General features: G+C 50.5%; 1 long non-coding RNA gene across 8 annotated transcripts in view; it reads right to left on the minus strand.

Moving 5' to 3' along the window:
- The window catches only part of LOC141963116 (uncharacterized), a 92,305-nt gene that overhangs the window by 15,074 nt on the left and 55,438 nt on the right, over positions 1-21,793 (minus strand). For 6 of the 8 annotated variants that reach the window (XR_012634052.1, XR_012634049.1, XR_012634046.1 and 3 more), the window contains 4 exons: positions 19,746-19,918; positions 19,198-19,461; positions 18,454-18,589; positions 17,291-17,415 (listed from right to left, as the gene is read on the minus strand). This is a non-coding gene — a long non-coding RNA (uncharacterized LOC141963116). Of the gene's footprint in view, positions 1-17,290; positions 17,416-17,787; positions 17,951-18,453; positions 18,590-19,197; positions 19,462-19,745; positions 19,919-21,793 lie in introns of all 8 variants that reach the window. The other 2 variants (XR_012634048.1, XR_012634050.1) reach the window with 2 other exon arrangements.

Below are 21,793 nucleotides of genomic sequence, written 5' to 3' on the forward strand. Positions count from 1 at the left end.
GTGGGCTTCAGTCTCTGTATCATCCCTGCAAATGAATTCATACCCCCTCAGCCCATCAGTTTCCTTTCGTCTGCAGAGCTGTGTTAAGATCCCCAGGGTAATACAGGGTCTCCCTGTGCACACCCCTGCCCTGCATGAACATCTCTTGTGTTGTTGCTGGGAGATTTTGGGGGCTGTGAGCCTATGACAAAAAATAGGTGGATCTGGTTTCCCTAGTCATCGTGTCTAGCATTGCACATGCCATGGTGATGAAGCACTGTAAATCATGAGTCTGCTCACATTCACTGATAAACCGGTCATGCAAAAGGCTCTTTGGAGTAGGAATTCAGCAGAATGCATTTTACATCTGTCAGAAATAATTCAAGGGTGTGGAGTGACTCATTGGGAACTGCATGAATAATCAAGACTTCATTTTCAGTAAGACAAAGCCATGAACTTTTGTCTGGCACATCAGTGGGGAACATGTTCCCTGCATGAGGGATTGTGTTCTGGGGACTGATGCTAGCAAAAATACCAGAAGGAGGGATTTTTTTTTCACTGAAAACAGACTGGCCACTTTTAAAGTGCAGTTTTGTGTATGCAAATATAGCATGGATGTAAGACTGCAAAGCTCAGAGTAGAAAATAAAACTGAGAAAGCAGGTAAGCCTTGCACTGGCGTGTGGTCAGAAAAGTTTCTGCTGTCATCAGACAAGTGACATCACACCTCAAGGTGTGCCAGGTTCCGAAATCGAAAGAGTATTGCAGTGAACCAGCAGAAAAAATCCACAGCCTCAAAGCAGGCCGGGGCTGGGATCATTCCCAGAGAAAAGCCCTTCCCACGGCCGGGTCCTTCTTCCCTCGGGCAGGCCGGCAGAGAGGCCCTGCGGGACCGCAACCTGCCCCGGGACGGCGCCGGCGCTGTCTCCATCCCTCCTCCCCGGCATCTCTCCTGAAGGAAGCTCTTTTGTGAAGGGCCTGAAGTGAATCTGTCAGTAACGTCTTATTTATCATCAATAAGTTCTCAAAATATATAGACCTTAACCTGCCGTGGCCCTTGTACCTAATGCTCAGCAGGACCTGCATGTGCAGAAAGGCAGCTGGAAGAAAACAAGGTAATTGGAGGGACTTCCTTCCCTCCAGAGCCCGTGGACACCTTCTCTACAGTACAAATCTAACAAACACTTCTTCAGATATCATTTCTTAGATTTTTTTTTTTCCAGAACAGAATACCATTTTAATTATAATGCAGTAACATGTTAGGTAAACAGCTAATGTCTTATTAATGGACAGAATGAATAGTTTTGAGAAGCGGTTGATGCCAGGTAAACCTTAAAAAATAAAAGATTAAATTAAAAATCAAGGCATCGAATTTGAGACTAGAACAGAAAAATGGGAAACCGAACAGCCTAATCTAAGTGTTTTAATATTAGTCAAGGACTCAGATTTTTCCCTTGCCCCAGTAAGAAGCAGATTTGTGTTTCAGAGGAGTGATAGATTAACTCTTTCCTTTGCCCTTGGCCAAGGCTGGGAAGTTGCCAACCACTGCTGGTTCACACTTGCTGTATGAAAATGAGGAGCTTGATTTTTCTCTAGATTGCAAATCAAGCAACAATAGGAGTTGTGCCGATCTGAGGTTTAGATTTGCTGCGCTGAGTAAGAAGAACAAGAAGGGGGGAAGGTGGGATCATCTTTTGGCTGGCCTGTGCCAAGGCCCAGAGCCCAGGTACCCTCGGGGTCAGGTGCTGTGACCCACCTTGTTCCGTCAGGGCTACCAGGTACCGCATCCCCTGGAAGGCAGAGCTGTTTGTCAGACACCCTGAGAGCTGGAGATACCAACAGCATGTGGGAACGGGAGCCTTGGTAAGCGTAACACATGGGAGGAAAAACTTTATAAGCTGAGAAGAGATTGGGGGAAAGGTTGGAGGTTCCAGTCAGCGCTCGGAGAACAGAGCGACATGCCCTGAGTGACGGGCATTAGCTGGTGTGTAGTAAGGGCCAGAGGTTGTCACTACAGGTCAGGTGTTTCCAGCACTTACTTTCTTTATGTAAATTGTAAAATACTTCCAAAAAGTATTGGTTAGGTGACAGGATAATCTGCCCTTGACCTCTTCTTGCAAGGACAAAGCTAAATTCACCATGACCACAGTTTACCAGCACTTCAAGGACGAGGTGATCCCACATGAATAAGAGACAGTGAAGGGGTGCCCGAGCCGTGGAGGCAGGCATGGCTGGGAGCAGGGCGAGGAATGCAGAGGCGTGTGCTGAAGGTGTGGCAGGTATGTGTGAGCTGTTAATGACTGCGCTGAAGAAATCCTGGTGATACAGAGGTGAAGGAGTCCAAGAACTGGAGCTCAGCCCATGCTTTGGTATCACCTGAAGGATTGTGCTGCGGCCATAGCAGCTGGTGCAGGTTCCTGGCATGGAAACGCTGTTCGGCAGCAGCGATTCTGAATCTCACACACCAGCAAAAGACAGGGGCCTGCCTTGTTATCATCTTAATTTTCAAAGGCTTTATAATGCTTTGCACAGCCAGCCTGTCATTCATTTGAGACTTCAGCGGACAGGGCACTTCACAGCTCTTACCACGCCCCTCCTCACAAGGCCTGTCTTGATGCTGACTTCCTTGTCACCCACTTACAACCAAGGCAAGGCAGCATAATTGGAGGGTTAATTTACTCTGATGGAATGTGGATAAAACTGAGGAATCTGATAGACTAAATGTGACAAAAACGCTGTCTAGCATTCATAAAGCTGAAATGCAAAGAGCTTAAGTTCTGCAACTTTAAATGTATGGAGTCTGTCAGATTGTGAGCCAGAGCTGTGCCAGGATCTGAACCTGCCTTTTCAGCCCTGCGACAGAGTTGCCAGTCCCTCTTTCCTCGTTTTAAGGGCTTCAGCAGTAGCGTACCAAAGGGACCTGCACAATCCACACGTGACAGCTGCTCTGCCCGCCCGTGTTGCCTCACTGCAGAGAATGACTCTGAAGTACGGGTGGTCAGCATTGCACCAACATTGCTTCCCCCCGTTCACCCTATTTGCTGCACTGGCTCTCGCCGTCGCCCCCCAGGCGCTGAGGAGGCTGCAGCACACGCTGGCAGCGCGGCGGTGGCACGCTGGCCACAGGCAGGGCTTCGCGCTGGGACCAAGGGATGCCTTGTGGGGGAACAGGCCGTGGGCCTAGGTGGTCTCTCCTCAGGTCTGGCAGCTGTCCCACCCAGGCGTCTCCGGCTTCTCCCGCAGGCAGGAGGGACCCAGAGCACGGGGCTGGCGGGGCAGTGGCTGAGCTCTGGCCCCATGTCTGACCGGCAGCACACAATCGGGCACGCTGCCAACACACTCCCCGGGATTCCAGGCCGGAGACGTGCCACCTCCATTTCATCTAGATTTTTGAGATCTTCCATCCCAATGACTTGGCCAGGTGATCTCTGTTTGGGTTTTTTTCCTTTTTCTGTGTGGTAACTTAAGATGTTTTCTACCAGACAGGATTTTGAGTTCCTTAAGAAAGGCAGCCAGCCTCAGCTACAGAAAGCAGACGTCTGCAGTAGTTGCACTGGGTGTCTGCTGACTTTGGGCCTTGTTCTGTCTTCTCACTAACCCAGGTCTGCTGATGTGGAGGGACTGAATATACAGTGCCGACAGCCTCCTGGGGATGTACCCCCCACAGTACCCAGCATCGCCCTCAGCACATCGGGAGGAAGGGGAAGCACGTGCCATGCTCTGTTCTGGGGGAATGCAACCAGGAAAACGTGAGGTATGTGCCAAATGTTATCATTGCCATTCAAAAAATGCTCTGGTACAGTCATCTGTGTTTCAACGCCTGGTTATTGTGAAAGCCAAGCAGTGCCATCCTGTCCATGCTAAGAGGCCATCCCTGAATCATTTCTTTTGGTAGATGTGCCAGGAGGAACGCAAAGGAGCTTCTCATCACTGTGTGTCAGAAATGACGTTTCCTGGGAGTAAGTGCAGGGTCTAGAGGGTCATGGTGTTTGTCCCAGGAGTTCTTTTGCTCGCAGGGATCGGTGCTTGGAAAGCTGCTGTAACACACCAGGAGGAGAGCAGGCTGGTTCATTCCCTCAGAGGAGCTTCGCATGCCCCTGCCCAGGAGGAAGATGAATGTCACCACAGCAGTCGGCTGCGTGTCCCCGGCTTTTCTGAGCTGAACAGGTTTGTGTCAGCTGGGAAGAGTGAAGTTGACCTTGTATGCAGACAGTGCTGCAACACCACAGTTAAACTCTAACTCTTTAAATATGTGCACTTGGGGTGTTCTCTCAGTCAAAGCTGGTACATCCTGTGCTACCCATTTCTTCCAGGTTGACTCATATTTAAATCTAATGGTTGAAAGAGTACAAACCTAGTCAGCCAAAATGGTTATAGGAGAAAGAGAGAAGTCAGTTTAGGAAATATGAATCACTTGAACTTCACAAAATTCCTGAATGGGGAAGCTGGGGCTCAAAGATAATGTAAAAAATCTGTTCAGTGCTGGAAACAAGCCAAGTCCTGCGGCTTCTAAGTGGGTGTCTAACCACAAGACTTCCCGTCTTCATCTAACTAAAGATGCTTGCTCATCATTCTTGAAAAAGATGCTACTCTAATCTTTTTTGTTCATGTTACTGTGCAGAGAACGTTAATACTACATGTCAGTGCAGTTTGTGATGTGAAAATGAAGCAAACTAACAACTCCATCATGTATTCTAGAGAAGTCCAAAGTAAATTCATTATTGCAGCTAACGTTACAGACTAACGATGTCTTGGGAGGATCTAGTATATAGTGTTTACAAAGTCACCTGCTCTGGTGAAAAAGGGGATTATAGTGACTGGTTTAAAACTGGCTACTTGCCCTGACCAAACAGCTTTATCCACTGCAGAGATCATAAAGATTTTTATCACAGTGGGATTAAGGCATCGATTTACATCTGACAGTAAATTAAACTGAGATGAGTGATGCTGTAAACATCTCCAGTTTCCTGCCTTGACTTTCTTGGATCTTGCTAATCCTGGGGGGGAAATGCTGAACAGGACTTCCAGCAGCTCCTGACTCAGCGCAGCTCACAGCCCTGTGCACTAAAGATTACCAGCACTTATTTCAATATATTGCAGTAGTAAGAGGTGACTGAAGAAATGCATAAGACCCCAGCAAAGCTGAGTATGGGGCAATACAACAGCAAATTATTTTTAATGTGTATAACTGTAATTTGATGTAACTAGAAAAAATTATAGCTTCACCTATAAAAAATGATCTGACCATTACCAGGCAGGAGTGAGGCCTCAAGCTTGTGCTAGATGGTGTGAAAGCATCAGCTCAGTGCTGTGCAGCAGTCAAAAAAACCCCAACAGATTTAACACTGGCAATTATTAGGTGACCAGAACAGAAGACGTAACTGTGGTAGGGTACAAATCCAGGGTTCAGACACACTTTGAGCACTGTTTGCAGTGCTGGTTGCCTCATCTCCAACAGGTACATTAGAACTGGAAAAGCTTCAGAGAAAGGCACCATGCTAGAGGCCATCGAGCGGGGTGGATAAGGGTGCCTACAAAGAGCAAAGGCTCGTAAGAGCCAGGTTCAAAGCAAATCAGAGGATGTCAGTCCTCATGCAGCAGCACTAGCCCTGCAGAAGGCTTTGCAAAGGGCCTTTGCAGAAAACATGTGAAAATTTCTCAGGGTCTCAAGGGGAAAATGGACAAGTACGTGGAACAGAGCCAGTGAGAATCACCAGAGAGACCACCGCCAGCTCATAAAATCCCTTGAACTGAAAATATGAAAGGCTGGGAGATTAGCAGGGGAAGAACAGCAGGTATGTTCGCCATTTTCTGACTGTTTTATCGGTATCTGCTTGCAGCTGGCTTGGGAGAGAGGACACTGGAGTATGAGGGCCGTTGGGCGGACACAGTGTGGTCTGTGTGTCATGCACACAGAGGCTGCTGTGTGTCCCACTCGTCTGCTCCTGGTTTAGGGCCAGCAGCCCCCCGGACAGGGGCCTGGCGGGCAGCCTGAGGCCGTGAGAGCTGCGGGCGCGCCACCGCCGCGCAGGAATCGCCATCCGGCCACGCCGGGACCGGTTGGCTGGGGGCTGGCCCGTCCTGAACAGGGGTCGGTATGAACAGCCCTGCCTCCACCGGCATGTCTCCCGCACAGGGACGGGGCCAGCAGCAAGCCTGCCCCCCTTCACCGGCTCCACGCGCTGTAATTACAGGGAGCCCTGGAAGGGAAAACAAGACCGATCTCTAGAGGGGCCCAGTGAGGATCGGGCATCAAAAAACATCTCTGGGTTGGGTTCAAAGTATGCATGAGGAGGGAAGAAGCACATTAGAGCGATGCAGCTCTTCAGCACGTGGCCCTGCCGGTGCTGAGCTACAGGTGCTACCCCCAGAATACACCTGTCAGTGCACAGCCATGGGCTCACACCTCACACCCGTCTCCAGGCCGTCTGCCTGCAGGACGTAGCGGAGACTTCGTCAAGAGCACAACAAACCTCTGACATGCAGCTGAGGGCCTGGGTAGTCTGCCCCTTCCACCATGGCTTGCTTGCTTCTCATTTTGCATTGCTATTCCCCTTCTGATAACCATGGCTCCCTGCTGAACAGTCCGGACGCGTGTTTCAACACGCTTCTCTGAAAAAGGGATGTGGTGCTGGCTGTGGCTATTTCGAGCCACTGCTGGGAGCAATCGCCGACGCGCACGGATGTGCGAGTCTGTGCAAACTGGCAAGGAGACAGATCTGCTTCCACACACGTACGTTGTGGGTCTCTGTCGCAGGAACAGCATCAGGAAAGACGTCCTGCTCAACGGTGGCCTTATTTCAGAACGCCTGCCTTAGCACCCCGGGTTCACACCGGCACCTCCACTGGATGTTACTTGTCCTGGTGCCCTGTGTGTTTGTCATCCCAGCTTCACACAGTTATAACCAGAGATTCAGCTGTCCTGGAATGGCAGAGTCACACCGGGACTGCTCTCCCACCTGGTGCAACTGCACAAAGCTCTGCTGAAAGCCTCTGTGGTGTGCAAAGGAAACGCCGGCTGTTTTGATTCGTAATTGTCTCTGTTTACATATTATCTTAGAAATTCACTGACTGCTATTCAGGCATGAAATGAAGTGATTGCTTGGAGGGCCTCAGGAAAACCCTCATATTTCAGGCTGAGTCACCTCTCTGAGTTTTGTCTATAGCAAAGAGGCGATGCGGTTCAATGGACTTTTTCTGCCTATAGCCTGAGGTGGTACTGGCATTGCTTCCAGCCACGAGCAGGGGCTGGCCGGGCTGCCAACGCCTCCCAGCCCTGAGCATAACCTGTGCAATGCAGAGCAGCACAGCCCCACACCTGCACCCCAGCCCCACACCTGCACCCATCAGAAACTGGCCCCAGCCCGTGGCTCTTCCAGCGGCAAGGGCTGCCCCAGCTGCAGACCCCAACAAACTCTGATCATCCAGAGGACTTGTGACAGTCCTTTATCTCTCTGGTACATAAGACTCATCTCTAAAATTTACCTTTATTCTCATTCCTACCTTATTATTACTAGAATGGATGTAACGGTTTTTTCCCTCAGAGCAAGACAAAATCCAGAGGCAACACCAGGACGACACTGGGAGAGGAGCAATGCGAAGAAACATTCAGAGACAGAGTTGAAGGGGACAAGCTGTGAGCCCAGCAGTGGGTTAGGAGGACCTTTGGCATGTTAATTTTTAAGTCAGGCTGAAGCCACACGTGGTTAATGGCAGGGTGAGGCAGCTGGGCGCTCGCTCCCAGAACAGGGGAAGGCTGGCGGTGCAGGGAGGGCTCGGGGCCCAGAGCCAGGCCTGGCGTTATCATCTCAGCTGTTACTGTGAACTCTTCAACCCTCACAGACGTTAAACAGCTTCACATTTGTCCTCTCTGTCACGGACTTTCTCTTTCAAAAATTCTGGCAGCTTAGGGCCGCAGCCGAGCTGGAAGCTGGGTCCTGTGGGCTGAGTCCTGCTTGCCTAAGCCCTGCTCGCCTGAGCTCTGCTTGCCCAAACCCCACTTGCCAGCTCACTGGCCAACTGTTGCAAACAAATGCTGTTTCTGTGTGTCCCCCCGGCCATGACCAGGCGGTGGGCTCAGCAGAGCCGAGCAGGTCCTGCCCTCCCTGAGGGCCAGACTCCAGGCTGGTGGCACATAGGAGCACGGTTGGGAGCAGGACAGGGTTCAACCCTGCCTGAAGCACCAAGCTCTGCAGGAGGCTGGAGAGAGCTCACGCTGCCCAGCCCTACCTCCCAGAGACCGGGCCGAGCTGGGGAGCAGCTGTGCTGCGGGTCTGGGCCGAGCGGGGACGGGCCCTGGACCCTCCCAACGCTCAGGCACAGCCGGGGCCAGGCGCTGCCAGAGCCGTGTTCTGGGCGGGCGCCGCTGGTGGAGAGAGAGACCCTGTCCAGAGACAGAAAGTGCAGGTCTGCAGGTGCCCCACGAGGTCCTACAGCCTCTGGGAGTCGCTCCCCAGGGGTAACTTCGGGGCTGAGGCTGTGCCCACCCAGCCCCATCCCCCGGGCGGGGAGCGGGTGCCAGCAGACACCGAGTGTGTTTGCCCAGGGATTAAGCAAAATAAGCCACTGGGTTTGTCCATCCCCCCGTTCACGGGGCCCAGTCACTTCATCTTTCTTTGTCTGAGTGGTATTTAAAGGCCAGTATTTTAAGCCCCCTAGTCCCCTCAGGAGCACATTACAGGCTGGCTAAACATTCTGTGGTTGTCTGCAATGCCACAAGGACCTGAGCTGCACTCTCCTCCACAACAAGCCCCGTGCAGTGCTGCTTTTGGTAGCATGGATGGAGCAGGCACAGCTGTTGGCGTCTGCTGTCTGCTCAGCTTTATTTTGGGGTATTTATACTTAGCAAAATGGCTTTTTTTAGGTCCATATGCATAGATCAGGTGGTCACCTGTGGCAATATGTTTATTCACAGATTCCAGCTGCTTTCAGGGAACAGCCTTCTCTAAACATAATTAGGGCTATTTAAGTAGCTGCTCACAATTATCTCTCAGTTCACACAAAACACCACATACTCCCTCACTGAGCAATAACTCCCAGAGATACAAGGGTGAAAAGCCACAGGCAACTTGCTGTTGAGTGCCTCAAGGATTTTTATGATCCTGCTGCAAATGGAAGTTTACTTTTGAAGAGCTGCACACCTACTACACTCTGCCATTAGATTAGTTTTCAACCCGGCAGATTTACCTGGCAGTTCGACAGTTGTTAATATCCTTTGCCCGTATGCATTAGGGCGCAGATAGATGTAGAACAGACTGATTTGGGGATAGATGATGGTGACACAGCATGTCCTTTCAGCTCTGGTAAGTAAGCTTGGGAGGACTAGGGACAGCTTCTAGGAGAGAAGGAATGGGAAAGCCTTGGCACAAGGAGGGGTGGCGAAGCCTGAAGGTTGGATGACATCAACAGAAGAGTCTTCATGTCACGGTGACCATGTTCCTTTCCTTGGCGCCACTCCTCACCCCAAGACCACAGCACTCCTTCTGCCTCTCCATCCTGCCCTCTCCTTCCCCTCTCTCCTCCGCTGTGCCATTTCTCGTGCCTCTCTTCGCCCCTCGGCATTCATGCTGCCCTCCCAGGCTCCATCCGTGGCAGCAGCCAGTTCCTCCCCATGGCACCTGGCCCCGTGCACACCACTGCCCCCCCACCTGGCCTGTCCCCCCCTCACAGCCGGCCTGGGGTGGGGTGAAGGGTCGGGGCCCTTCAAAAGACAAATCCTCTGCACCCAGAGGATGGAGAGCAGACACAAGAATTCACCTCTCAGGGACGTGATGGCTTGCTTTGAATGAAAAGCAAAGACATCTTCTGAGCTGGGGGATTTTCTTAGTGCTTCTTGACACCAGACCCTCTGGTTTTGACAAGAAGAACATGCCACCATTAGAGAAGGATGAATTTGCATCTCTCTCAGAGAGAATGTGAGCCAGAGAAGTTTTTGTAGGTCCAGAAGGAATGTGCGATTCATCAACACATGTAACAACACATATAAGAGCTTTCCCAAGAAATTCTGTAATAGGCTTTCATTATTTTATTATATAAGGATTTTTGGAGTGATGCGAGAATCAGGAGCTGACACATCTTTGGTAGAAACTTTGCATGCCCTGCGCACACATCATCCCTGCCTGACCCGCCCAGAGATCTGGGTGCCCAGGGGCCAGTGCTGGGGTTAGATCCCACCTCAGAGACCTGCAGCAAGCCCCTCACGCCAGCTGGTGCCTTCCCGTGTCCATCCAGCACCGTCACAGGGACAGTCACTCCACTAACACGGAAATAAGAAACGTGAAAGATGCAAAAGCTGCTTATAAACAGCTCCACCCCCTTTCTTAAAATATTATTAACTATTTCATAATGTAACACCAAGAGGGAAACTGGGTGCCAGTTTCCAAAGCTTACAGATGCCGCTGAAAACAAAGGAAGCTTTCCAAGCACAAAAAGGGGCTGCAAAAAGAGTCTGAGCCGTGGAGAAACCCTCTTTGTATGTCACATCCCCTCCTGCTCCGGCAGTAATGGTGTAAATGCACACTCCAGCCCGCTAAGGCAAAACACAGACCTTTCTCCCCTTTGAGAAGGCTGCTTCAAGAGCAGCCAGCCCATCCTTGTACCAGCTCCACGCTGAGACTAAAACACTTCTGAGATCTACTAATAACATTTTTCTGCAATATCATAGGCTAAGTCCAGGAGAATGAAGCTGAGCTGACTGCGAGCAGAATTACAGAGAGAACTATTTACCAGGGGGTATCAAACAAAATTCCTGTTGTCATTTTTAGACCTTTTTTGCCACATTGCCTGGATGTCTGGCATGATTTCTGTTTCACTGTATTTCTTCCTGATAACCAGCCTCATCTGCCACCCAGCATTGCAGACTGGTGCTGACATGTGGGTCACACAAAGGAGCCTCGACACAGAGAGCGCCACGGGCAGGTGGACTCCGACAGTCTCCTTGGTGCTTCACTGCGTCTGTGCAAGTCTGGACTCCCCACATTTTTTTTCTGCAAGTTGCCTGCATGTGGCTTCAGTGGGTTTTTCAGCTTTTGTCCTTCCTCCTGCCCTAAATAATTTAATTTCTGGGATTCCATCAAGGCCATCATACTAAATGGATTATAAAGCTTACTTGCTCTTTAGGCTCAGCAGGAAAAGCGCTGCCCCTGTAAGGGCTCATGCTAGTTCGAGCAACATTATCCTGGGCCTATACAAGTGCCAGGGAGCAGAACTTGGCCCCAGCCTCGGCCCCAGCGGGTGCTGAGCTATCAAGTCATCTGGAATAAGTCTCATTTTCAGAGCAGTGCAATTTTCTCCACAACGATGTTATCTTTGTTCCTCCATTTCTGGCAGCAGAGCTGCTCACACATGCTATTAGCAGATGGCAGAAGACGTACATGGAATTTGCTTTCAGAACATTTCTTCCATTCTTCCTCCCAGACTGAAGAAGTGCAAATTCAAGCTAAAAGCATGTACTAACTACAGCCCGTTTCCAAACAGGGCTACAGACAGTTAAAAGCAGGCTCCAGTAGAAACCTCTCAAATATTTCAGTCTCTCTGCCATAGTTTAACTACTCAGCACATACTCTTTAGTCAGAAATGCAGGGAGTGCATTTCTGTAAAGCCATACTCCTCGGTGTCCTTATGTCAGCTTCTTTTCGGGATCAGCTGTTAACAAGCAGCAGGCACTGCAGGAAGGCAGAAAACATCCACGCAGTCTGTCCAGTGTGTTGAGGCATCTGTCTGTGGCCCACACGAACTGCCGTAGGCTTGGCAGGGCTTGGTGCACTTGGTGTAGACCAAGACAAACACATAAATTTAAGGATCAGGCAAACAAATTGCCAGAACGGGCATGAATTCAGCAGCACAGACGTGTGCGTGTCGTTCAGGAGGAGCCACGAGTCCAATGAGCTTCACATCATCCCCTATTTATGCTGCTATGAGCTGAAACTAAATTGGCCTTGCAGTGGGGCTGCTGTTGGCGGGACTCTGGGACCTGAGGTTGTAGCCATGTGCTTGAGCACTTCCCTGAGTCACCACTCGCTTTTGGTCTGGATGCCTTGTCTTGGGAAAGAATCTTCTTATTCAGGGTTCTTCTTACAACACATGATTTTTTTCTGCCTCCCTAAACCAAGGCAAATTCTGCTCAGAGTTGCTCTTGAACTTGATGGAAAACACAGATGAAAGACCACTGCTTTGAGACCACCTCAGCCTCCAGACCTTACATAAACATTTTTCATCTGTTTTGTTTTCTCCCCAAAGGACAATTTTATTCCAAGTTCATGAGCTTGTGCTGAAAAACAACAGAACATTTCCAAAGTCCCAAAATTCAGTGGAAACACGAGTCTAACGCTTTGGGTCCAAAGTTAAACTCAACATGTTGACCCCTGCCTAGCGCCAAGTGGAACAACCTCATGTCAACAAGAAAGCTGCAATAGTTCCAGCCCCTGGGGGTGGCTGTGCTCAGTCACAGCTCCACAGCTCACTGTGGCCCTGCCCACGGCCACCACCAACTCATGCTCCTTGTGGCAGCACCGGCCACAGCCACGAGCTGCCTCCTGGAGCCTCCGCCACAGGCAACTTCCCTCTGCCCCATGACCCGCCGGCTGGACGCAGCTCGTCACCGGCAAGCGGGGGTCTCGTTAAGGCTGGAGGTGCTCCGGCCCGCCCAGAGGTCCTTGGCCCTCCCAGCCGCAGGAGAAGTGGGATCCGGGTTCTCCCGTGGCCTGGACGAGCACTGCACGTACCGGGTGCAGGTCGCAGCACCAGCGGAGAGATGCAGAGGAGAGGCGGGAGCGTGGCCCCGGCAGGGCGGGGCGCGGGGTGGCAGCACCAAATGCCCCGGCACAGGCCAACCGCCCCGGCAGCCTCACACACGGGGCAGCTCCACAGCGGAGTTGGGGTTTGGACCCCCCTCGGCAGTTCCAGGTGCTGATGCCGTGCCTTGGGGTCTGAGCCCACTCATCCTCAGAAAACCATGGTTAAAATCCCCAAAGAGAAAGATTTCAGCCATACATCAGGTAGACGCTGCAGACCAGAGTGGGACACAGTCAAAACCTGTCTTCAAAGGACCCCTCAGGCAGAGTAGGCTGTGGTGCCCCACGGATGCTGGAGGTTGCTGCTATCTCATAACACAAGACTGAAAGACTGGAGTACTCAAAAATTCTGACTGCTACCTGCCTGGATTTAGAGCTTCAATTTTCAAGCCACTATTTCAAATGTGAAAGCTGAAATTTTCTTTTTTCACAAAGATACTTGATCACATAATTAAAAACTGCTTCAGTGGTACAATTATCATGTTGATGCTCTTGTCTTTCTACCCTGTCTGAGAGAATTTGTTCCTTTTGTTAGATAATGCAGATGGAAGGGGCACTGACTCCTTGCTTTAAATTCCAAGATTATTCGAAATCGTTTTATCCCATATGACTGTAACTCCTACTGTGCACTGTGCTCTCTCATCAAAGATGGAAATCCCTGGTTTCACAAAGTCATCAAGTCCTCAGTGTTGCTGTTCTCACAGGGCACGAGCGCCCGTCCCCGCACCCCCGTGCAGCCCTGCTGGCAGGTCAGAGCAGAGGGGCAGCACCTAAAATGCTGCTTCATGTCTCTGCCAATACTAAGCCATTGAAGTCATACTTTTACATGCACCTCGTTACACCTTCCACTGAAAAGAGCGCAGGTAGAGGCACTTTTGTGTCAACCATGGAATTTATCTCCTTAAAAAAGTATTTTCCCTGCAGCCTAACAGAGATGGCAGCCCTCGATAACCCACTTGCTTTGTTCAGTGTCAGGAGCACCTGGTGGAAAGGGCTGAAACTCTGCAGAGAGGGCACGGCCCTGGCTGGCCACTGGTGACTGGGCAGCCAAGGGGTCTCCTGTGCGCAGGGCAACCAGAAGCAGAAGGAAAGAAAAGGCACTGGGGGAAACCAGGATTTTTGTTATATTTTTGTTGTACTTGGGGGGAAAAAAAAGCATTTGTCACCTGGCTGAGACAGCTAAGAGCGATGTATTCTGCAGGTCCTACCTAGCTGCATGGAATGGCTCACATTGAGGGCTGCCCATGCCCCAAATCTCTCCTGTTACCTTCTTTTGTTGAAGCCAAAGAGCTGCTTTGAGTTGCCTACATTTACCTGGCCTTTCCTTCCCTTGAAGCAAACACAACAGTAAAATTCCCTGGTGTATTTCTCTCCTTCCTGAAGTTTCTTTTCTCATTTGCCCTCCTCCATACAATCAGACCCCTTTTCACATATGGGTGAACCCAGAGAATCATTTAGAGTGGGAACCACGTGAACCAGTTCAGTGGACATCAGGTAATTGTGCCTCAGAGGCCTTTCCGAAGGTCAAATATTTCTGGGTAATTTTCCCAGCTGCTTGCTTTGTTAAATGAAAGCCCCCTGAAACTGGGAAAAGAACAAGGTGGCTTTGTGAAAGTCACTCACTGGCCCCGTGAATCCGCCTGCCCCGTATCCCCGCGTGATTTCTCTGTTTCTTTTCCAGGATGCCCATCTCCACAAGTCCCCTGCTCATGCAGAGCTTGTGTGGCTCACCGTTGCCCTGAGAAGGGCTGAAATGTTCAAATGCACTTCTCAGCAGATTCTTACACTTCTACTTCACTTCCAAGCTTTTGCAAAAAAAGGTTTGCTTTACGTTTGCATCATGATATAAAAAACAACCTAAACTTCATCTCTGACACAGACAGGCAGGCAGGCGTGCCTGTGAACGGGGGATCTGTGTGACCTCTCCTGTGTCGACCATGACAGGGGAGTTCACGCTGCGGCCCTTCCTTCCAGGCACTGTAAATCTGGGTATGGCCACAAACAAACCAGAAACATTTGTGATAACAACTAAGAGACTAAAAGATTGATTTAAATGAACTGACAAGTGCTACAGCCGCAAGATGGTCACATAATCCCAACTTTCATACAAAGCTAGACAAAGAATATCAAACAAAATTAAAGAAACTTTATGTTTTTCTTTAGCGTGTGCACTTTCAACTACAGAAGTAATAGATTTGTTTTATACTAAGAATGGAAGCACCGAGGGGCTTTGCTAGACAGAATTTATATTTTAGGATATGTTTTAACTTAATAAACTGGCCTTGTTTTCTGAAAAACAACTTGTAACCTAGAACAGAACAATGCCACTTAGGCTGTAAATTCATTACAGCAAAGGCTTTCTTAAATTGCAAAACCTGGCACAACAAGGCCCTGGTTTGTTCTCTTCAGAATGCAGTACCAATAAAGAACAATGCAGTGTGTTCCCAATCCCAAATTCTTTACCGTTGCTCCAGACACTACAAAGGTTACACAGAGTTTGCACTGCACAGGATTCCTGTACTGCACAGGACTGTGAATGTGCACAAGTATTTCCAGACTCCAGACAACAGTTGTTAACACAGATCAAACACGATGGCGGTTGTGGTCAGATATACGTGTAGAGATGCACGTGAAGGGGCAGGTATAGGCTGGAATGGGCTCATTTTAATTAAGGAAAGCATGAAAACTGACAGATGCATTTGAGAAAGTAATTTTAAGGTAATGCAAGTGCATTTACTGCTGATGCCCAGTAGAGCTGCAGAGGGGAGCCCTGTGGCTGCTGCAGGTCACCCGAGAGCTGAGCTCTATTCCCACTGTGCACTGGACACGAACTGGGCACAAATCCTTTATCCCTGCAGACTCCAGCCCCCTGGGACCGTCCCCATGACCCTCCCCACGCTCCTCTGTGCCTGCTGCCACGGGGGCCACGTCCTCCTGGGGAGGAACGCCTGGCCCCACTTGGCCCTGTCACTGCTCCAGGCTGGCTGTCCCCAGGGCCATGGTCTGCTCCAGGCACAGAGTTTAACCTGTGTTTAAAATACATAAATGCCAGAAAAACTCTGTACTCCATTTAAAGATTTAGCTCATTCCACTCGGGAGAGGAAGGAGAGTTTTTGCAAGAAATAATAAAAAAGAAGCTGTAAAATGCCCTCACAAACTAGTAAAGAAAAGGCAAACAGTCACTGCCTCAGCACAGCACGTCTGGATTAGGCTGAGAGACCTGGGCTCTGGATTAGGCTGAGGGACCTGGGCTATCGGGGCTGTTTGCCTCATTGCTGGCTCGCACAAAAGCTGGTCTAAAGCTTTATCCTAAAGGAATGCAGTGTCCAGCAAGGACTGATAGTGATCGAGAGATGAAGTCCCCACAGGCATGTGCTCCTGGGGAACAATGGGACTTAACTGCATGCTGGGAAAAAGTCCCTCATCAGTACAGCAAGGTGAAAGGTGCTGTTGATTTAGAGAGAGAAAGAGCAGACTCAAGGCGGGAAGAAATCTGCTTTTCAATGGCAACATGCTATTGCCTGAGAGTTAAACTACTTGTTTCACCACATTTTCTTTGGAGATGCTGTTGAGGGACCTCTGAAGAACAAGAAACATCAGCCGCTCTTGTGTGAAGCTTCAGGAGGCTTTCTATGTACCTCAGGTGACTACTGCTGTGTGACTAAGTGCTGAACAAAAGTTACTTCTTGTCATCTATTGTTGCTGCTCTTCCTGGGTGTGGGGTCATTAAAGCATTTTATCAGCACACTGGGCAGAGCAGTCATCTGTCACACACCTCATCAATCTAGAAAACCAGCACTGATTCACTACAATTGCTCCAGATCTGGGTTGAAGATAAAATTCATTGGGTTTTGGGGCATTTAGATGCTTGCTAGACACATTTGTTGCTTTTAGAGTAGCTGTCAGATGCAAAATGACTGGAAAAGCTCAAGGATGTCCTTGGGGGCAGGTACTAAATAAAAGCAAATCAAGATAAATTGTAGGGGTGCACTGCTCCTTCCTCCTCCTGCCTGTGGCCTCGGACTACTAAAACCTGTGGATTATTTCTAGAGCTTCCCAAAAAAGTAACTTTCGCAAGCTGTTATTACTGCACAAGCATCTGCACCTCTACTGGGAAAACACTGCACAAACCAAGATGATGGAAGTGACTCCTCTGTACTGAGCTCTTCCAGGAAACACAGGCTGCCTCGGGCTTTGGACGCTGCCGAAGACATGGGGACATAAAATCTGTCTGAGGTTCATCCCCCCGCCAGCAGCAAGTGTCACTATCAGCTCCTGGGGGAAGGCAACTGAAGTACCTGGGCCTGACTCTATCACTTGAGCCACATTCTTGCAGACTATGTCCAAGATTTCCAGTAGAGGCATCAGCCCTCAAAAACATTTCCAATCTTCTCAAAAGCATTTGCTATTCTCAACATTTTTCAGACCATAAAGGAACAGACACAGTAATTACACAAATGCAGTTCCCAAGAGGTTGTGTGGTACAAAAGCGTGACATTACTCAGTAGATTGATGGATTACCTCTGAAGCCTCTCCAAAGGCCACACCTGCCCACGTCCATTTCCCAGCCCGCAGTGCTGACTTACGCAGCGAGGTCCACGCCGCAGCTCCCTGAGTGGTGCTGCTCTCACATCCTGCCACAGCTCCTGAGTGGAAAAAGCCAAGGTTTGGAGGTTTGTTACTCAGCTTAATGGCTGACAGCTGAGCTGGAGACGGGTCCTCCTGCTCCCCCGGCGAAGCGAGGTTCCCCGAGAAGGGCCTCCCCAGGCGCCTCCACGGCAGGCGCAGCCACCGGGGCTTGTGGCGTGTCGGAGCTGGGCCTGCCCCGGGCCCCTCGGCCCCGCAGGCACTGGCCGGGCTGCTCCCGGGACACTGCTGGGGACAGCAGCCAGCAGCGGCTTGGAGACAAGCTCCGAGAAACCCCTCCGAGACATTTAAGGGACATGACTTCATTAGGGAACTGCCACAGATGCAAACATTTGCATAACACTACAGATACCAACATATGGCCAACCCACCTTGCCCCACGCAGCTGTCGCAGTAAGACACAGTGCTGCTGCACCAAACCCACCGGGCACGGAGCTGTGCCTCGCGTGGGCCGGGAAGGTCCCTGGGTGCCAGAATAGATGGTGGGAGAGCTGGAAGTGCTGGGCTCCATAAAGCGGCTGCAGGTGGGAGAGCCTGAGACAGAATGAGGTGTTTTCAGGTGTTTTTGTCAAAAGGTGCGTTCCAAGGAAAGGGGGTGGGTGCTCCTGGGCTGGGGGAGTGCTGGAAATATGGGTAGTAGGAGGGTGGCTCAAGGAACGCTCATGAACTGGACCCTCTGCCTCTGTCAGGGCCACGGGGATTGCCACACGCTGCTGCAGCCCGGCTCCCTCCTGCCCCCACTTCTGCTGCCCAGCTCCGGCCTGGCTGGGCTTAACCTGGCTGAGCCAGGTTTGTGCGAGAGGCAGCGTCCCCCCAGCAGGAATCACCAGGGTCACTCCCAGCACCACCCCGCGCTCCTACCACCCCACAGACACACACGGTCTTTGAAGAGTAAGAGAAAGTGTGTTAATTCCAATTATTTCTGATATGGTAACTGTCCATCACATGCACACACCCATTTTTTTCCACTGAAGTGCAACAATAACATCTTTTAATCAGCCCTTTCTGCACGGTTAAAAACCCGCTGTTTGACGTACCGTACGCTCTTCCCTTCGTGCCTGCTTTGATTTCTTGACGCAAGTCAAGATCCACTCCAGCTGCACTTATACTTGTGTTTGGAATTAAATATTTCATCACATGCGCAAGGAGATCTATTTTGGTAAATATTAAATTCTATAATTAGAAAAAAATAGAGACCAAACCATTTCAGTATTCTTAGATTACAAACGTTGTTTGTCTCCGTTAATAGCAGTCTAAAACTATAAAAACTATATGGTATAACATTTGCAATGTTTATATAACATATATATAGCATTTGTTAAAGACACATTGTCCTTTAAAATCAGCCATATTTAATAACTTCTGGTTACTGTGTGTATTTGCAAACTGTAGTAAATCACACAATCCGAAAAACGCTGGGAATACAGTAATGTCTGTGAGCATCAGCGCTACCTAAAGGAGCCAGACACCAGATCTCAGCTTGTATCCCTCCCTCTCTCCCACAAAATATATTTATTCTGTACATTAGTGGTTTGGGGTGGAAACCTAGCCCAGGCTGGAAGAGGCCTGGAGTCTCCCAGGCTGCGCAGGAGGCTGGGAGGGTTTTGGCAGGGCGGGACCTCCCCCTCCCTCTGACAGAAACCCTGAACTGGCACTGTCTGGTGAGCACAGAATCACAGGATGGTTTGGGTGGGAAGGGACCTCAAAGCCCACCAGTGCCACCCCCTGACCCAGGCAGGGCCACCTTCCACCAGCCCAGGATGCCCAAAGCCCCGTCCAACCTGGCCTTGAACCCTTCCAGGGAGGGGGCAGCCACAGCTGCTCTGGAACATGTTCCCCGTATGAGTGTGGGTATCTTTAATGAACAATACGCTGATTTCTTCTGCAGGGGCAGATGCCAGAAGTCCTCTTCAATACTGGTGATGTTTCGTTCATCATTTCAGCTGCTCCCTCATGGAAGGAGCACAAAGGAACAGGCTGCCGAAGACGGAGGGCTCTTGCGGGGACAGCAGCAGACCCCCCGGAATTACTGCTGAACACAGAACCTGGCTCAGAGTGGAAAGAGAGAGTATTAATTAGGATTAAAGGGTAACTGGCTTAGTATAATATGACAGCTGTGCCAAAGCGAATGCCACATTTTCTAGCTGCAATCCTACTGTCAGGTCTCTGTGTTACATTTTGGGTATTGGCCAGATCACACTGGCTGCAGAATATTCTCTGTTACTGTAAGTCACTGGAGAGGGGCAGAATTGTCTATATTTAGGCCACCAAGTCCCCCATGTTCATCTTTACTCCCTCTTTGTTTTAGTACTCTGCTTTCTATTTTTACCTCGCATATCCCGCAGCACGTCTGGACACTTGCAGAAGGCAGGCCGTCCTCTCCCCAGAAGAATTAATGGCCACGCCTATAGTTTGTTTTCCATTTACTTATTCCTTTCTTCACACGCGGGTTTTCTTATAATACAGACTATAAAAAAATACTCCAGCCTGAAACCAGCAGACCTGAAATGGAAAGCAAATCATATATGAAATGGTGGTAGCAGAAAAGAAGGGGTGACATTTGCAGTGCAATTCTGCCTGGAATTTCAGTCGCATCTGTGCTTGTTTAAGATTATGAGGGTACATTTGAAAAGGAAAGCAAAGGATCAGTGGACAACAGACAAAACTCATAACAGCACCGCTGCCAGACTGAGACGGGAGCAACACCCGCTGCTGCCTCTGCCCCCAGCAGGCAGGCTCTGCTGACCCCGTGGTCAGGGGTGCCACCTCCAGCCAGGCTCAGGAGGAGGCGGGGTAAAGCCTGGCACCACATAAATAAGGCAGACACATACTGTTCATCGTAAGCCAGCCGTATTTCTGAACATCTACATGATTTGAAACATGGGCTAACAGGAAAATCGGTGTTTTCCATGCCTACGACCCCGGAGGGAATTCCACGGGACCACCTCGCCATGCTTCCCTCGGGCAGGAGTGGGTCTGCCTGGCTGTCTCCCCCCTGCCCGCGGACAGCACAGGGGCACCCGGGGAGGGGACACGGCCTGCTTTGCTCTGGTCCTGCTGCTGCTGCTGGGCCACCCCTGCCCTGGGCCTGGTTGTTCCAACCTGCCTCCTCCAGCTCTGCTCAGAAGGGGCCGATCTGGGCAGAACATTATCCACAGGAAAGGGAAAAGCCAGCAGAGCGCCATGGAGGGAACAGTCCGGGAGACTCAGGCCTCGCCAGCTGTGATCAGTAGTCTCAGAGCCCCCTCCCCAGGGGACGTGCTTCGGACCAAACGTCGCGTGGTTTCAAGTAATACAGATCAAAGTGATGTTCCTCACTAAAGAGGAACCCACAAACCAACAGCGACGCTTTTCACAAAGCAGGAAAGGTAAAAAGAGCAGCATAGGCCAGGAGAAGGGAAGAAATATCTTTGGAAAAAAGCTCCAGGGCTGCTGGTGATACGAAATGTACAACCTCGAAGCGGGTCAGTGCACAAACAAGCAGCACTCTGGAAAGACAGGCAGAAAAAAAAAAGAGAGAGAAAAGGTTAAGAAGCATCTCTGAGCAGTGGTGGAGCCACCCTACCCCCACCAGTAACTGCCAGCAGCAGGTAGGTAACTCCTGTTCTCATTCATCTCAACAGACAAGAAAAGAAAAAAAGAGATGAGAAGAAACAAGGGAACACGGCATTCTGCTGGGAGCGAGGCGCAGCAGCCTGGCAGGCTCAGGACTACAGCCCAGATTCTTTCCCTGCAAAGGTGGCTGCAGGTCCTGAGCGTTTCCAGCCTGCGCCGGGTTTGCTGCCCGCGGGTGCTCCCAGCCTGGCAGCAGCAGCGCGTCGCAGCGTCGCTCTGCGCTCACGGTAACTCAGCTCAGCCCTTCACAGACATTCCCGGGTAACACCCAGCTCTTCCTCCCAGCACTGTGGGTCCTCCCCGCCCAGCCCTGACTACAGATTTAGATCGACCTCTGCCATCTACCTGCACAAGTCACAGGATTTGTTTTAGACACCTGGCTCTCCCTCCGGAGCGAATTCCTGCCTGGGGCACGCGCAGGAGCCCCGGACACCGAGGGGCCCGTGTCCTTCTCGGGCGCCCCGAGCCTCAGTCGAGAGCATGGGCCCCTGGGTGTGGGGGGGACGTGTGGGACCATTCCAGCACCCACCGGCACCGACAAACCCAGCGGTGAGGAGAGGCAGTGACATGCAGGACGGAAGGGGGACAGTGTGCGGGCAGGGTGGGGAGAGAAATTATTTCAGAGCTGGAGCTAATTTTGTAGAATCTGGCTGTTAAACAAAGAACCACAGTGTTTTTAAAATTCTGCTTATTGAATTAAGTCACTCTCCTGCCAACTGGATTACTTCAGCTGGCTGAACAATCTGACACCTTTTTTTAGAA

The sequence above is a fragment of the Athene noctua genome, chromosome 8 (genome assembly GCF_965140245.1).
Source record: "Athene noctua chromosome 8, bAthNoc1.hap1.1, whole genome shotgun sequence".
In the NCBI taxonomy this organism is placed as follows: domain Eukaryota; kingdom Metazoa; phylum Chordata; class Aves; order Strigiformes; family Strigidae; genus Athene; species Athene noctua.